This window comes from Anser anser (genome assembly GCF_964211835.1).
Source record: "Anser anser genome assembly, chromosome: 7".
NCBI classification, from domain to species: Eukaryota; Metazoa; Chordata; class Aves; order Anseriformes; family Anatidae; genus Anser; species Anser anser.
This window is the reverse complement of record NC_139727.1, coordinates 20,543,755-20,554,774: the sequence shown is the minus strand read 5'-3', so window position 1 is coordinate 20,554,774 and position 11,020 is coordinate 20,543,755. Positions and strand designations below refer to the sequence as shown.

The following is an 11,020-nucleotide window of genomic DNA, read 5'->3' as shown; positions in this document are numbered from 1 at the left end:
AAGGTCTTAAATCTTCTGAGGTTTTAAATACTTACTTCTTGCAGCCAAAATCACGTCAGATGAACATCCAGGAAATTTTTAAAAAGCTTGCATTAAGGAGCTTAACCAGCTGAGAACATGATGTAGCCCTTCCTTTGGGCTGTCCAGCCACAGGCATTTACTCATTCACCAGAAGCACAGAGCACGATAGTGTAGTGCAGCCTTTTACGTACTGATGCCAGGAGGGGGGGGGGCAAAAGGAAAGGAAAGCCCTTCCCCAAAGGTTTAAGTTCAGCCCACTCATTAAAATACAGAGTGGAAACAGCTGCCATAGAAAGGAAAAGGATGTCCAGGCAGTTTTTGATTAAGTTTCCTGGGTGTAAAATAGTTTAGTTCTGGAATCTTTATAAGAAAAACATTTTTTCTTCTTAATTTCATTCTTAGTCTGCAATGTTGAAGAAAAGGAAAGGAAATCTGTCTTTAATTCAGCTCAGAAATTAATATAACATACTGGATAGTTATCTCTCCGTTTTCAAAATCATTACACTGTATTAGGGGAAATAGATCCCTAGAAGATCCTCCTTCGCCTCCCCGCAAGAGCTAGTGTGAGTACGTGTGCACTTTCTGAGGCTTAAATCTGCATGTAATGTAGTACTCTATTCATCTAGAAATACTGCCCATCAAGAAGTCCCAAGCAAACAGCAAGTATTAATTCATGAATAGCAACATTTAGAATTGATAGCGTGCCTCTTACAGATTAGCACCTCAAAGTTAAAACTAGATAAGGAAGAGAAGAAGGGGGTAACAACAATCAAAGACCTACAACTGTCTCTTGACAAGGAAATGCTGAATAAGCGAGGATTCTTCAGTCTGAGAAAGTGTTGAGAGAGGGGAAATGAGAGAGCTCTACGAAATCTTGAAATGCATCAAATCCGCTAATCTGGGAATGGTGGCTCATTCCTTCTGGTAACACAAGAACTACAGGGCACTGAAAGAAATCCACAGGCAGAAGTTTTAGAACAAAGGACAATACCTTTTCATAGAGTACATAATTGGACTGCAAACCTCATTGCCACAGGAGCTTGTGGATCTCTGCTCTGTAAGCAAGCTCAAAAATGAAATATATATATATTAAAAAAAGAAAAAAGAAGTATAATCCTAAACTAAAACACTTAGCTTGGAAAGTTTTTGGCCATAAGTTACTAGAAGGTGCAGATACCTCAGGTGAAGTAGCAGTTTGCATTTGCCTTCTACATTAACTCTTTCCCTAAACCTGTAACACTGGCCAGTGCCAAGACAGCAGACTGGATTAGGAGGGTCTTTGAGCCACACCTGTGGTCTTATATTCTCGTTTACCTAATTTTCACTACAGTGAATTTCCTTTAATGGGAAATTGTCAGTAGTATTAGGTCTATTTCACAAATAGGGCATTAACTATGTACATTAAGATTCCAAGCATCAAACTATTTAGAAATTCTGACCACTAACCAAAATGAGACAGTCGGATACTGCCCTTAAAAGCTGGCCTGAAGTGACTTTGTGCTTCCTCAAAGGCAGCACCTGAAGTGTCCTGATTTTCACATTGCTGCCTACGTCTCTTCCCTGCTGTATCATTCACTCCAGTATAACTACTTCACATGCAAAATTTCTCACTAACAGTTTTTCCCTAATAGATTTCAGAAGCCATTTCTCCTATTTTCTGTTCTCTGTCCATTTGCCTACAGTTACACTAGCTAACGCTTTCTGGTAGTGAAATCTGATATTTAACATCAAAGCTAATTTAAATACATATGGGACTTTTATATACTGTCAGTTAGCAGTTTTCAATGTAAGACAAGCAGACGATCACTAGGTAATGACTGTTCTTAGAGCAGCAAAGAGCTGGACAATCAAGGTTCCTATTTTTTTCTTTTAAATGAGAGACATACTTTAAAAATAGACTTGTAGTAGCCAAGCATTCACTGTGTGGCAAAAGGCGAAATTGCCCACTAGCTCTGCTGGTTCAACAGCTGGTGTTAATTAATATTCAGAAACAAGATACTTCTATGCAAAATAAACCTATTGACTCGAGATCCTTTTCAGACTGTGTCTGAGAAAAGCAGCCACAAACTCTGCTTCCCTTCTCCACTTAATTTGAAACTGGGGCTTAAGAGCTGTTTGTCTGTCTTTGTGTGTTTAATGTTTCCTGTAGGCCTGCAAAAGCATGCAAAATATTTTAGTTCAAGGCCTCTATATGGTTGTAATAGGAAATAGATGTCTCCCTTAAAGAGCTGGGTTAGTATAGAAACAGAGATCGTCTGAATGACAGTGAAGTCCTTAGTGTTTATTTCAAAGGGAAGGAAAGGACAGATAAATATTTACTGCCTTCCGTACACACTGTAGAATTCAAATGCTGCCTATTTTTGGTTACTTCTTGTGTAAGCAATCTCCAGGCTAAGGTCTGGTACTGTTGTTCTCTTTGTCGGATTTTTTTTTCATATCAAAAGAAAGTTCTGCTACCACCTTTGCCAGACAGTTCCTCTAAGCTGCAAAACACCTCATGAAGAGAAAGCTGGTTTCTAAATCCTGGGCTGGTCAAGCCTTCCTGCTCGTGCAAGAAGCATGGTCACCAGAAACAAATCAGTTCACCAGAATCAAATCACAAACCTCAGAAAGCTGCATATTATCAAATCACAGACCTTTTGGTCTACCTCAGAAAGTGAGTGCCTCCTGTGCAAGGCTTCATGCCTATATTGAAAGAGCCTTCTGGAAAACTCAAGACTCTGGAAAAATCAAGACTTTCCTAGTTCTATACTCTCTCACTTTACCCATCCTGAAGAGCATGTAACATCCCCTCCATAGCAAGTGTAGGGGAAGCTAAAGCAAGAACCGATGTTCTCCTTCCTCCTGCACAGGAGGAACACCTGAACAATCTTCAAGTTCTGGTCTTTGACCCATTCACAGAAGCAAACTGTAGCCCTGAGTCTTCTTTACCACTGTGTCTTGACAAGTCCATCCTTTCTCTTTCACTTTATCATGCACTTACTGCTAGAGAACCAACAGAATTAAAAGTCACTTTGAGAAAATTTGCCTTTCCTAAATACAGTCCTACCTTCCCTTCTTCAAGGCTTGACTAAAAATGCTATTTCCATCCATTACCCCTTTCTTTCCCTCTTTTAAATAAGAGTCACATGGTAAATCAAGAGAAGATCAGAGGAAATGTCATTACCTTCATGTAGTTGCAACTACACCTCCTGGCAGAAGACATTCAGGGAACTAGTGATGGAGTAACCCATGTAACTACAAGGCAGTGGAATCTAGTTTATCCAAACAGCCAAGGTGCAACCAGATCCTCTGTTCAGCAGGTGAATGAAAGCTCAGGGCACTGACGGGATAGGTTCTTGGATGCTCACATCCATGGACATACCTCCTTATACAGCAACTGCACCAAAATCTACTAAAATAAGCAGACTTGTGACAATTCAAGAGCTGAATAGGAAGTCCCTCAGGTGTTACAGAGGGAGATAGTGGTTCAGTGAATGATGCTCTTCTCCTCTGAACAAGTGCCTTAGCACAAAGCCTTCAAACACATGGACTTGTACAGATCAGGAGAGTCACTAGAGGGTCTGAGGGTCCACCCATATAGACTTCTGTATGCCCAGTTGACAAGAATTATACCTGCATTATGATCTAAAGCAGCTTAATATAATTTATTGCAGCAACTGTAACCCGGTAAGATTTTCTGTACAGTTCCTCAGAGTTTTTGTATTGTCTCTTTTTTTTTTTTTTTTAATTTTTAAGTAATAAATTAGTTTAGGTGTATCAGTAAGTTTCTCCCAAGTCCTCCTTGCCCCTCTTCCATTGGATGGAGCAAAGAAATGAAAAAGAAAGGAAAGCAAAGGTATTCAGGTGAGGGAAGGCGAAATTGTAGAATGATTTTCATGGCAAAAATGGATCTAAAAGTTGAAAAGTGAAAAATATTTTTTCCCAGTTTTGAAAACATAGCATAGTTAATCCTGCCATTAAAATGTAAGATCTTATTTTGCCACATTGTTTTACAGTTTTCATTAGCAATCGTTTCTTTCCGGAAACACTCATAACTACTTCAAATTAAATATTGAGAGGGAGAGAGGAGCTGCAATATAAACAGACTGGATGGCTACATGTATCAAAACAATGACTTTCCAGTTTTTGGTTCTGAAATGGCATGCGCTGATTTACTAGTGATGTTATTATCTTCGGAAAATTCCCAGTGATCTTATCAATACCCAGATTATTAACTTTGGCTTTAGACCATCATTTCTATGACATAATGAGGGGGCTCGTAGGATCTTTCCCATATTTTGCCATGTTAGAATTTTTCAAGCCATCTCTATAGTCTACCTTGAAAAACAGCTTTGTGCTTTCACAGAGACAAAGACCACTGAAGGGCTGTTGGTGGACAAGTTATATCCTAACTGGTCTCTCATCACAGAAGCTAACAGATAATGAAGGGCCACTGCTCCTTAACTAGCATCTGCAAGCAAATCTGTTTTCCTTAAAAATCAAACATGATCCTGGACTTTAAGCGCGGTACGTTTGGATAAACTCTCAATCACCACTTTCAACCTAACACACTAATTCTTTTTTCAGCAGTGCAATCTTGTCAAAAAAATAAGCACTTCCTCAACAGAGACGAGCAGGGTGCCCATGCCCAGCATCTTTCTTGACCAAGGAAATTGATTTATATGGAAGTCCAATGGGATATTTTAATATCCATCCTGAGCACAGAGGGCTCAAGTGTCTCAGGATTCTTCCACAAAATGCACATGCTGCATAAAATCAGAGATTGACCTAACTCAGAAATCTGGCAATCTGAGGAAATGCAGCCAAGCATCAGAGATGCTGAACAGAATCTCGATGGTCTGAATCTGTTCTTTGGAGCATGGAGCCTCTCCCTTCCAGCTAACTTCTGCACCTGCCCTGAAAGCATTCTGCTTTGGGAGTGGCTCTTCTCACCAGGGAGGCAAAACTTTCTTTTATTGTGGTTCATGGAAAGTTTTGTCATTTTTTCTTTCTGCAGCCCACCTAGCCTGGAAAAAAAATACTAGTCTCAACCAAAACGCAGTATTAACAACTCTTCCCATCTGTGGATAGTTCTTTTCAACTACTAAGGAAGCAATTCCACAACTGCATTTCTTGTGGTTCATTATGGGAATGGTGGTGTAGCACAACCACAGAAAGACTTGTACTGGAATGAACAGTCATTGTAGAGCACTTTGAGGTGCTTTCATCCAAAAAAGATTTATGAAAATAGGGATTAGATCAATTCTAGGGCAATTGTGGTCTTTAAGTGTAGGAAGACTTCCCATAAATTCGAAGGGTAATAAGAGACAATTGGGTACATAGGATGAATTTTATTCCAACTTATCTTTTATTATACATTATGAGATATAGAGACTGAGCTGTGGAGTATAAACAGTACAATCCCCAGGCACAATAACTGAGTTTATTACTGATCCAAAGTCTGCTATCAGTAACATGAATCCTATTATTGCTTTCAGTGGGCTTTGGATCTGTCTCCCAAAAGCAGTGTGGAAAAAAAACAGACAACTAGAGAAAGACAGTTTAATTTTAGCAATGCAGGGAAAATTTTTTACTTTTCAGAAAAAACAGGAGCTGGGAGGTGCCACCACTGGTCAGATCATTGATTTACTTAATCTAAAAGCCTTTATCAGTACCAGAAGCCTCAAGGTCAAATACAAGAAATGGATCAGCACTTCTGGGAAAGCAGCAGCTGGGCACCTCTCCTCCTTAAGACAACACAAAGCAACTTCCCTGCATCAGTATTTGTATTTTGCAAAATATATGATGTATATATGATGTATATAATACTGAATATCTGCATTTTGTATTTGATGGATAAGTTTTTAGCTGGATCAGTTCCCAATTTACCTCACCAGTGCTAGCCCTGATTTGGATCAGTTCACACTAGTCATGAAAAGATAGCTCCATAGAAGAACTTAGAAGTGAAATTTCTTAGAGTTGGAAATCTTTTACCAAGTAGAAGCCAAGAGAACAAGACACATTCAGGTAAGACAAATATTTGGGAACAAGTAGGATTGTCTGTATGTCTGGAGTGCCAGTGCACCTGGCACTTCTGAAGAGTTGGAACCAAACACCTGAATCTACTCATAAGTGCTCTGGTCAAGGTCACCTAAAGAACCTCTCACACAGCAAAAAGCAGAGTTTGGAAGCCCTAACCTAGCACCATCCCTCTTTGGATGGTTGGGTGTTCTCCAGAGAGCTCAGTTCCCTTGTGATTACAGGGTGCTAAGATCCATTTTGTGAAGGAGGCACCATTTCTGGTAAATCATTCTGTAAACTAACTACCTACCCTGCTTTCAGCACAAATCCAGTGCCCTATACCTTTCCCTGAGCTAGGTCTGGGTTAAAGGCAGTGCACTACTCACACACCCTCCAGATTTTCACCTTCAGTCTAGACTAGAGAGGCACCTCAGCCACGAAGTTGTGGTCTAGGTCCTTACTCTGTCTGTTTCTCAGGTCTGGCTGAAACCTTATCACTAGCTCTCCTCTTCTCTCCTCTTTGTCATTGCAGCTCTGGTGGTCTCCTGCAAGCAGCACAGCTGCTTCTCCTGCCCTCTTGCTGAGGCTTATTTCTAAAGAGCCTCCTCGGAGCAGATGTTTCCCATGTGCTTCACCCTTTATTTTCTCGCCATCCCCCCATTTGTTCCCATGCAAATAACAATTTATCTCCTTGATCTTTCAGATCCAAACCTGAAATAGTGCAAGCTTTATCAATCTACAGAGCTTGGTTCCAGAACAGGAGAAAAACTTTTTTTTGACTTTTCCCTGTGATAATATGCGGGAAGGAAAAAAAGGTTTAACCTTGGCACAGCCTTTGGTTCCCATTTCACCTCCACATCACCAGCTTTAGTCTGGCACTTTTTGTTTTCTTTCCAGGAATGAAATTTTATTTCTTAGCAATATTTTGCTAAGCAGAATTACTTATTATCTCAATTATTTGCCACTTTCTTTTCTATCTCTTTCCCTTGTTTTCTAGCTGCCACTAAACTGTGATTTGGAAATAGAAATCTTCAGTTTACGGATATCTCATGTGCCCCATCCCCCTTCTCTGTGACATTTCCCTCTCCAGCTGTCTGTCCTTGGCACCAGAGCCTGCAGTGGCCCTATACTTTTACACAAATTACCTTTGCTCTGCTTCACGTTTCCAAAACTGCTTTCAATATCAAGCCAATTCAAGACAATTTCACAGCCTTATGCTACCTAAATTAAATGTAAAAGGAACACACCTTAGCTGGACGGATACTGTAATCCCAGCTTTAGGATATGACAAATTCAGCTACTCTTATGTAGAGATTGGTTTTGTTGGGAGAAGGCTGGCTGCATCCCCTCCCATGCAGTATGATGTTTCTCTGAGCAGGACTACTCACCTAGGCCAAATCCTGAAAGTGCCATCAGTCTACAAAGGAGCATGTAACTGTGCCACGTAGGCTGGTTGGTCAGCTCTGCCACAAACAGCAGATAAGACTATGAATTTCTAGCAGCTTCCAAAGGATCAGATGAAGCTCTCAGAAACATGAAACTAAGTCACCCAGGTTTTGCCCAAACCAGGGGCAGAGTGCTCTAGACAGACTTACATGGAGACAGTCTATGGAGTCCTTGTTGACAGGGACTTGGTTCTTTAAAGCCCTCACTCTGGTCCCAGCCGCAGGCAGGGACTACCCAGTAGCTATGCTGTCTGTGCGTCTGTCCTCCCTGCCGTGGCCTTTGTTACACTGCTCACAAATGGACTTGAGCTGGAAGAGCCGGCCAGGCAGGACGGATGGCGTGACCAACTGCTCACTTTGCTGGTAACTGTGTCGGAGTACAAGAGCTGGTGACAGGACGTCCCTTTCCTGACAGCTTGCTCCCGAATTTGCTGCCTCTGTGCAAGTAGCTCTCCAGCGTGTGATTTCTCACATTCCATGAACGCTCTGATAAAAATTGCTGCATTCAGCCAAATGTTTAGTAACTCCTCTGATAGCTATGTATTAAAAATGACCGTGGGAGTGAGAAAAAAAAGTAATGGTCTGAGATCATTAAGTGCAGTCCTGGGGCAAAGAAAAATTTTGCTTTCCAAATGCCACACACAGATTTACTGCGGGGACATAATGGGTGGGTGTATAGGCACTGAGAAGCCCCAGGCAAAGACTTTAGTTTCATTTTCAGCCTTGCCCAGAGTTGATGACTCTCGATGACTTCAGCTAAGTCACTTCATATTCTGCTTTTTCAAAAACAGGCAAAAATCTACATTAACGCTACATATAGCAAGTCTGTAATGCTACATACAGCGAGTCTGTATATTCACAGTGCACCCTCCTCATAGTGGCAATTGTCTTTCACTGTACTTGCTCCATGCCTAGATCTTAGATGAAACCTCAAGGTAACATAAACGAAATTTGCAGAAACCTACATAATTTCACAGTACTGCCATGAAATTACTTGTATGGACTACTAAGAACTAGCACTAGCTGGTTTTAACAGGCTAAAAGCTTCCTAGCAGTATGGGCAAAATTGAATGCATCTGAATGATGGATCTGGCTGTGTCAAAGCTGCTGAGGAGCCCCGCTGCTCCTGATGCTGTCAACAGAGAGCAAAGAGGAAAAATAGAAACTGATGCTCATGGAAGGTGCCACTCCTTTCTCAACACCAACTAACCCTCTGTTTTACGTACTCTTTCTCTCAGCAGTGCCACAATGCCACAGTGGAGTCAGCCTGGTTTTTGAGACCAGAGAATACCTGTGCCCTAGACAGGTTTGCTTAGAGCCAGCCCCATAATAATACCATTATTTCTCTCTTCCCATACAGTTCACTAGACTAATCAGGCACTGCTTTCTGCAGCTCCCTTATAGGACAGGCTCCAGGCAACAGATACAAACATCTGTGCAACCCTTCATTCTTCAATTCCTTGATACTGCTGTAAGAAAAATAATGATAATAATAAAAGAAAAGCTGAGAGGGAACATAGATTGAATGAACCTAGAGAGAATAAATCCAGTACTGGAAGTTCCCAGTCAAAAAAAAGAAGCTTCCCGGGTGCAGCATAATGAGCGCTTGTTCAGGATAAAGTGCAAAGCTCAGATCAATAGGTATTGAAGGAACACTGTTGTGTTTTGATCAGGGCAGACCAAAGAAATTATATTAATTGCTTTTCAAGACAGAGACTTCCACAGACTTTATTCCATTCTGCTATTATGCAGAGAAAGTTGGTAGAAAGCCACTTAGAGTGTCCCATCCAGCTTGAATGTTGAAAAAATGGTAAAAACAGAGAATTCTCCAATCTATTTCATGTTAAATTTATCTTATAACTAACAACTTCTTTTTTGTTCCTTACTACCTCCTAAACCTATTTTCACTCTGTTTTGCACCTTTTCATTTTTTATTTCATAGACTTGCAAATCCCCTTCTCCAGTCACCATCTCCTCAGAAATGACTTCTCTTTCAAACTGTTCTCACCCTTCCTCCTACAAGCAGCTGTGCTGTATGTCATCGTCTGGGCATGATTTAGACTGGAAGCTCTACAGTGCAAAGAACAGGTCTTATTTATGTTTGTGAATCCTTGTCTAACTTTATACTGCTGTATAAATGTTTAATAGGTAATAATGCATTTGCTGGAACAAGCTGTGCGCTACTACTCAGTGAGACTGTTTGGATACAATCCTTGCTGACTGTCAGAAGCTTCTGGAATAATAAATAAATAAATAAATGCAGCTGTTTGGTGACACTGCAGTCTCAATGTTAAAGGATGCAATAGTTGAAATGGTCCACAAACATCCACCATAACACTGGAAATGGCCATATCTCCTCTTTCCATTTTTGAATCAGCATAGAGCTCAAGAGCTTGGTGCTATGGATGTAGGCTCAGCTTCAACCATTGAGCCTTATCTCCGTTATGTTATCTATATCCAGACCTCCACATTAACACGATTTTAAAGAAGTAATTCAAATTTTTGTTTCCTCTTTAATGTTGGCTGAAGACTCTAGAATGGTTCTGTCCATTTTCCACTCCACTCTTGGCATGATTTTTCTTTGAGTGTATCACAACCCGTGTTAGAAATAATTCTGAAAGAGAAAACCCAGTAGCAGATTGGACACACAGTTTTTATTTCATGGACCAAATAGGAGCCAGATGATTCATCACTGACACTACACAATGAATGCTCAAGCAAACAGGGAATGTATGATGTCTGGGCCTCGGGGCCAATGAATAAAATATGGTGATGCTAACGGAGAATATGCAATAGGGCAGCAAGCATCTTAGGTCTTCATGTCATCTAGCCTCAGGTTAACACTCATAGAGACAAACCACAACATAAATTTCCACAACCTGCACAAATAGATATCTTTGGGGTTTGTTCTGCTCATGTTCTCTCTGTATCAGGTTGCTACTGATGGTGAAGCTGGTGATGACAAGTCTTATCCCTTAATCTCAACAATTTGTGCACTGTTGACATGAAATCCAGGGATATATTAAGAATTGCAACTGTGGCATGCTTGTAGGGGCTCTGAAACAAGGAGTGGAAGGGGGCTCCTGTCTAGCTATCTACCTCCAATACTACATCTTAGGGTCAGGATCTTTTTCCTATGAATTTTTATACAGTTTCACTAATACGATATTTTATCCTTGAAAGAGATTTGACTAAGTGATGAATTAAGAAGGTTTGACAATTGTCAGTGGGCAGTAGGAAAGAAGAGGAGCTGTATCAAAGAGAAGTCAGTCTAAAATGCAAAAGATGACTCTGTTATGAAAAAATCCTATTACAGTCAAATCTCATGGACTTTATACAGTTTCTTCAGTTTCATAAACCACCACTGTAGCAATTTAAAAGTAGATTTGACCAAGCAGTATTGCAGGGAACACAGATATATCATCACGGCTGTAAAACAGATGAGCTAAGAACCCCCTTTTCTCCCATTTTCATGATTGTGCGCGACAAGATTTCAGTACCAGTCAAAGTTTGTTTACCTGTGACTAGCACAATTTTCAGGGTTTAGATTT

At 40.6% G+C, this 11,020-nt stretch overlaps 1 protein-coding gene across 8 annotated transcripts in view; it reads right to left on the bottom strand.

Moving 5' to 3' along the window:
* SORBS1 (sorbin and SH3 domain containing 1) overlaps window positions 1-11,011 on the bottom strand; it is a 120,858-nt gene extending 109,847 nt beyond the window's left edge. For all 8 annotated transcript variants that reach the window (XM_083844906.1, XM_083844877.1, XM_083844905.1 and 5 more), the window contains exon 1: window positions 36-11,011. The gene's annotated coding sequence lies outside the window, so the exon portion shown is untranslated. The remainder of the gene's footprint in view (window positions 1-35) is intronic.
* Window positions 11,012-11,020: the final 9 nt, after the last annotated feature.